Below are 7500 nucleotides of genomic sequence, written 5' to 3'. Positions count from 1 at the left end.
CGCTGGTACATGTCGAATACGTTATGGGTAAGTTTTGATAACATTGAGAGCATGCTGAAAACACTGCCATACGTCGTTGTACGCTGGCTTTAAACGTTGTACTTTTCGGTTGTACTCAAATTTTCCATGCTTGAAATTTTTTGACTTATGCCAGCGTATGACTCACACGGTCCGCATAACGCTGGCCATTAGTTGTAGGCACGTCACGCGATCGTTGACACACGTCGACACACGTTACTTGTGAGTTACTCATAAGTCGAAACACGTTGAGGTAATGTTTAGCGTACCCGAAACTTATTTCTAACCTATGAGTTACGTGTTGTACTCACGTTACGCGATCGGTGACACACATCGACACACGTTACTTGTAAGGTGCTCATAAGTCGAAACGCATCAAGGTAATGGTTAGCATCAGTTTTCCAGACTCCCTGTTTTTTATTTATTTATTTTTTCTTCCTTCCTTCGGTATGATGGTGATTTTGACACTTCGATTTCTAGTGCGGTTATAATATAATATAATTAATAGGCTGCCGCTCAACGATTTAAATCATAACCGCACTGTACACTGAACACCGTCATACCGAAGAAAAAAAAAAACCGGGAGTCTGGAACACTGACGCTAACCATAACCTTGATGCGTTTCGACTTGTGAGCACCTTACAATAACGTGTGTCGATGTGTGTCAACGATCGCATATCGTGCGTACAACTTATTCCCATCGCATGCGGAGCGTGTGTCATACGGCAAGTACGTCGTAAAATTTTCAACATGTTCAAAATTACAAGACGTACTCTACTTACTACGACGTATGATAGCATACTTTAGCGTTCTATTCATGCATACCAAACTTACCCATACCGTATTCGACGTGCGCCAGCGTTTTAGACGCATTTTTCAGAGGTCGGCATACGCTGGCAAGATCGCCAAGGTGTGACTGCGATGTTGACACTTCCATTTCTGCGGCAGTTATGTTTTGAATCGTTGTGCGGCAGCCTTTTCATAACCTACGCCACGTCATCGTCAGCGATGCGTGCAGCGCGCTTTGCATAAGTTAGACTATCGTTGGGCATAGGTTGTGAAGGCCGACAACAGGTTCAGCATTCATTGGTATAACTTATCTATAACACAACGAAACGTTCCGTGTCCATTACTAATACGTTATGCATAAGACCAAGTCGTTATGAATACGTCCGAATCTTAAAAAAAAACATCAACAGTTCAACGTAAGCCAGCGTTTTACATACATTTTAATACGTTGCCATCGCTGGCTAAAACGTCAAGGTGTGACTGGGCCTTTAACGACGCATTTCTCAGAATGTATCCCCGTCGTTAAGTGGCGCATGACTGTATATTATATATATATATATATATATATATATATATATATATATATATATATATATGTGTGTGTATATATATATATATATATATATATATATATATATATATATATATATATATATATATATATATATATATATATATATATATATATATATATATATATATATATATATATATATATATATATATATATATATATATATGTGTGTGTATATATGTATATATATATATATATATATATATATATATATGTATGTGTATATATATATATATTGTTGCGGATTCGCGCCCGCCGGCGTGCGAACGGCCACGTAACTCGAATCGCGGCACGTCGCCCACCGGACGGACAATCCCGTCGTGACCCTCTCGGACTAACGCCGGGAACTAGTCACGGGTGGACCTTTCGGCCTCACCACGATCGTGCCAATCGGCCCCCCGCGTGGGATAGGGTTGCTCGCCAAATTCGACCTACCTAAGTACCCACACGGAGGGTAGACCGGGCGATCGCACCTCACCGCAGGTCGACTTCGGACACGGGCCACTTTAAGCGACCCGTTCCGTACTATCGGGATAACCGAGCGGTGTTATCGTCGGCCTCAACGGTTCGATTAATTATCGGGCGTTTTAGCCCACGACCAACCCTTTACGTGAAGTAAGATGGAGATTCAATAGAGGAAAAGACGAAGCGAAGCGGGAAAACAGTTCAACATAAAGCACATTTATTTCACGATGAACGGAAAGCACACATATACAATTACACCAAAAGCAAATGTAAAAGAAGAAGAAACACAATATTACACAAAAAGCAAATATAAAAGAGAAACACAATGCAGATCTATTACCGACTACGCGAGCACAAGGCAACACTTATGCAGTTTTACTTCACAGACGGCGCCGACAACACATATACCCAAAGCAAAAGAAAAGGACCACCCTCAAGGATGAGGCGGGCCTGGGGCCGAGACTGCGTCGGGCCTACCCGTCTGGTGATGAGCCGCGAAATGGCGCTGGCACCCCGACTCCGCGGGCCTCGCTGGGACTGCCTGGTATGGGGTGGGGACGGGGCCCCCTTCTCGCACTATCTCAGCGCGGAGGGAAACAGGAGGGGGGGTTGTTGATGCTCGGGGGGGGGGGTGGATATCTCCCTGTCTCGGGTCCCGCGACGAGCGTCTCCACCACGACCTCGGTCGCGCCGCCGGCCTCTCCCTCCGCAGCTCCCCAACTCCGACACGAGCACCCCCTCGACCGCCTTCGCCGCCGCCACCTCTCCACAGCTCCGTCCTCTTCACTCTGACTACTACCACTTCTTCCCAGCTCCACCGACAACTCCACTTGACTGACTACTACCATTTCTTCCCAGCTCCACCGACCACCTCTGACTGACGAACGCGGTCGTTTATATGCCCCGTGGCTTCGCCCCTTCACCTTCGACCCTTTACCTCCGACCCTTCACCTCTAACTGGCTCCCCATTGGACCGAGGAAAAGTGGGCGTGAATGCTTTTTGATCCATGAATTTGCATATAGCGACCACACTCCAATGCCCCTGGAGGCGGGGCCAAATCGCCCCACGCTCGCCAATAGGACGGAACAGAAGTGGGCGTGAGTCGTTTTTGATCCGTTTTCTTCGGAAAGGCCGGCGCTTTTGCACCCCTGCTCGGTGCGCGCCCTGCACGAGTCCAGTATCGGTGCCCACAAGCGGCGCGGAAATGGCGGTGATGCGATGGTTGCGAGGGCGAGTTGTGACAGTAAAGGTTGTGGCTGTTGTTGTGAAGCGGCGTTGCGGTTGGTGGTTGTTGTGTGATGGCTGTTGAGACGTGGTTGGTGGTGGTAGTAATGGCGGCTGGTCCAAAATAAAGATAGTAAAAGAAAAACGGCTATCTAGAAGGGTCGCAGCCCGCATGAATGACATTTATTCCCTCTAAACAACGGGTTTGGGCCTGACTACACATATACTTACAGAGATATCTCACCTAAGGGACCTGAATGGTGGTTTGCGAATTTCGTCAACCACAACACTACCCCCTCCCCTTTTTACATACTCGTCCCGAGTCGTTAAATTTTCGTGTGCCATCATGTGTAGTTTTCCCCTCGTACATTTTACCTACGGATCCCTGAGTGCGACATTCATGGTATTCGTGTCCCCAAAATAAATAACCTGAGGGCTGAGTAACTACCTAAACAAACTCACTCACACGGACGACTTAAATAAAATTGCCGGCGCTAAGACAAACATGCCGGGGGCGCACTCATATGTACAGTACATCTTAACCTTAACTTACAAATTTTACACTAAACCATAGCCCAGGATCAATGAACTCTGCGAAAAGAAAGCAGTTAGCAGGGAGCCAGGCTGCTCGCATGCAGTCTCTGGCTCAAACAATGCAGGTGATGGGGAACGTGGCCGGCTGCTCACTCGCAGTCCAAGGCCTTCCCTTTTTAACTGAACGCAGTGAACCACAACGGTGCATGGGCTGCACAAACGCAGTCTCCGTGCCAGCTCAAGTGGCACACGCAATGAACACAACGAATGGATGGATGAATGGTTTGAACTGAACGCAAACACAGTGCACGGGCCGCCACTGCAGGCCCGTGTTGTAGCTGCCAACAGGGCAGTTCTTGCAGCTTGCAAACTGTTGCTTTCTGATCCTGGCGCACATGGCAATGAACAGGGGGGGGGGGCAAAGCAAAAATTGAACGGGGCTGGTGAACCTGGGCAGTGGGCATGGCATGGCATGGCAAAGGCAGCAGGCAAACACAGCCTGCAGAACCAGGCCGCTGCAGGCAAACACAGCCGGCAGATGAACTGGCCAGCACAGGCCTTGAAGAAAAACAGCCAGCCGGCAGATGAAGTGGGCCGGCACAGGCCTTGCAGCAACACAGCCAGCAGATGAAGTGGCCGGCACAGGCCTTGCAGCACAGCAGCTGCAGACGATCCAGCCGGCACAGGCCTTGCAGCAAAACAACAGCTGCCGATGAAGTGGGCCGGCCTTTGCCTTGCAGCAACGCAGCCAGCAGATGAAGCTGGCCATCCTTTGCCGTTCAGTGGAGGTTGGTGGAGGGAGTGCGGTGGTGCTGGCCACTCGGAAGGCGGGCTCGGACCTACCCTACAGTCTCCCTCCCAACCTATCGCCTTTGCCTGTCACTGTCTATACCCACTCCCTTAATATGTCAAACCCCAATTTAGCCACAACTTTTTATTTATTTATTTATTTATTTTTTTTTTACTTCCCCACTATAAATCGTCCCCTAACCCCCTGTACTGTCCTTGTTCGGCTAACTTATCCTGTCACCTAGCCTACTCCCAACCCCTACGTTCCCTTCCCGGAGGGGAATAAGGGAGAGCTAACGTCCTGTGCCGAGGCCCAACGAAGCCTCAGGATGGCCTCCCCTGAGTTCAGCGATCTAACCCAAAGTGGGTCCAGCGGCCCACAACGAGAGCGAGGGGATGGATGGTGCGGAGGGGTACACTTCCTAATCTACCCTAACCATTAACCTGTTAAACTACCCCGGGGCTTTCAACAAGCCCCTCGCACTTCAACTATTGGTTCTATAAACCTCAGATTCCCGTCGCCTGTGTTGGTGTCCTCACAATTTCGGGCCTCGCCCCCCAATTTTCTCTCCGTGCCCTCACACGGTCTCATGGCTGGGACACGTGGCTCCCTTTGGCAGGCACGACCCTCTGCCGAATCTCCCGCTATGGCACCCCTGGGCAATACACTGCCTCCGAGCCTACCAGCTCCCTAACACCGGGGAGTGCCCCCCATGGCACCTCCCCTGAAACGCACACGTGGCAGGCTGGCTTCCCAGGCCCCTTTCCGAGGGTCACCCGTGCCCACAACACTGCCCACGCGGCTAATGGCGCCCCGGGCCCCCGCACCAAGCAGGCGCACCCGTGCCCACTACGCTATCCCGGCCCCCCATGGGCCCTTGGCCTACCACGGCCGACTAGCCTGGTGCCCGGGGTACCCACTCAGCGATACTCACCTTTCGCAGCCACGCTCCCAGCCTGTCAACAGGGCTCCTGCACCCCTCCAAACGGGTTTCGAGCCTACATTCACACCAACAGCAAAACGACCTCCATTTTTCAATTTGACTAACCCCCTAACTCAGTCTACACTGACCCCGGGGTCCCTTGGGCGGGAGTCACTCCTCCCCCCAATCACTCATCGCACCATGCAGTCCACATTCGCTCCACTCACACAGACCCGCTGGCCTCACTCACTCACCAAGCACATGCTTCCACTTCACTCACCAACTCTTCAACACACTCACCACTGAACTCTGCCATCCTTCTAACTACCTCCCCTAACTAAGCTCGTGCTCCCACGTCGTCCCTTAAACTATAGCACGTTCCATTTAACACTACGTAGCTAAACTACGTCAACTCTACACATCCAAAGGCTGTCACTGTCTCCAAATAAATCATTTTATTTCCCAACCTAAATCTGGCTATCATCCCTCTAACTAATCCATTCCACGGACTCCATGAGGACTTACCCCTGCCCCATGAAGTCGGTCTAACTAAGCTAACCCTTCCCCCTAACTAGTTTCCATCCTGTGCCCTAGTCAAGGGGGTCTTCCACCCCTTGCCCAGGAATCCTGTGCACCCGAAAGTGAGGCTTGCTTTTTTTTTTTTTCACATGCGCAGCACCAGCGCGGCAACTCACAGCTCGTGCACTTTGCACCTGCCCGTGACGTCATGCAGCTGCACGTGTACCTCGTCCCTCCTTGGACGGTACCATCCGGCAGGGATACCCCTCCTGCCGGATTCCAACCCCACGTGCAGCCATGACGTCACCATGCGCATAAAAAAAACACAAGCCCCACGTCTCGAGGGGTTCCCCACGCGAACACATGTGCTTTGCCCGTTGGAGCTTAACACACACGATCGCGTGGAGAACCCGTCCGGTCCAAATCCGTTTACCTGCCTAAACTTTGTCCGTCCGCGGGATCGGCAAATCCACTGCATGCGTTTCCGGACCGGGACTTCACTCTCGCAAACCAGCACGTGGGGGTCTCGTGCGTTGCACAGCACGGACCTCGTGCTCACTGCTGGGTGAACCCGGCACGGTTCCCGAAACAACTACAGCCGCTACTCGGCTTCCTTTCCTCACATGTCGCCGTCATCGCCATTCGACCCACGCACACCTGCGTGTTACGACGCTCACACTCCATTCCATTACATTCACCCCGGGAGACGCGGCTGCATGTTCACACATGCCCACCGACATCTCCCTTACATACCGCTCTCTCACACACACGGTCTCCCTTGCACTCGGCCGTTCACTCACGCATGCCATTACCCTTGCACAAACCACACCACTCACACACGCAGGGGCACTCACCCGCGGTTCCTCATCCACACACCGTGCCTCACTCATACACCGTGCCTCACTCACACACGCGGGGGCACTCAACCGCGGTGTTTCATCCATACTGGCCGTTTCATCCACACACACGGCCTCTTCCACTTGCGGTGCCCCTTTTACACACGGCGTGCTGGGAAGCACGTACTCCGGCACAATCGCCACCACACCACTCACACACGGGGTCGCTTCCACACACGGGGACGCACTCACACCTTGCACCACACACACAGGGACAACCACACTGGGGATTCGTGTCCCCACAAGGGTATCCGGGGCCTCTATACCCCCCAAGCTCGGCGTGCACCCGTCCACAGCACTCCTCCCCTCGAACTCGCAAAGCACGACCGAACTCACCTGGTCGTGATCCGCCTCAAGGGGGCATACTCCCTCCCCTTGTTCCTGGAGGAGGCTATCCAGCTGCTCGCACCGGGTCTCTACCCAGTCCGCGAGCTCACCCCCATTATCCTCCACTACCTCCGTGTGTGTGTGCGTCACTAACCCCGTCTTCATCGTGTAGTCTCCCCTCTATCGTTCCCATCTCCCGTGTCTCTGCCAACTCAGTCACCTCTTCACCCTCTATCTCCCTTGTCTCAACTATTATTTCCGTCTCTTCCTTTGTTATCTCCCTCGTGCACGTCTCCGTCACCCCAATTAGTTTGTCCCTCTCGGTTACCGTCACGACCCTCGCCCAACACGCCCCCCGAATTATTTTGTCACCCGCCTCCACCGCGGGCCCGACAGCCGTTGCACCCCCTTCCAGCTCGTTCGCTCCCACACGTGGAGTCG

The sequence above is a fragment of the Eptatretus burgeri genome, chromosome 6 (genome assembly GCF_056783735.1).
Source record: "Eptatretus burgeri isolate ZD-2024b chromosome 6, Ebu_testis_v1, whole genome shotgun sequence".
In the NCBI taxonomy this organism is placed as follows: domain Eukaryota; kingdom Metazoa; phylum Chordata; class Myxini; order Myxiniformes; family Myxinidae; genus Eptatretus; species Eptatretus burgeri.
The sequence above is the reverse complement of the archived record's forward strand: the minus strand, read 5'-3'. Positions refer to the sequence as shown.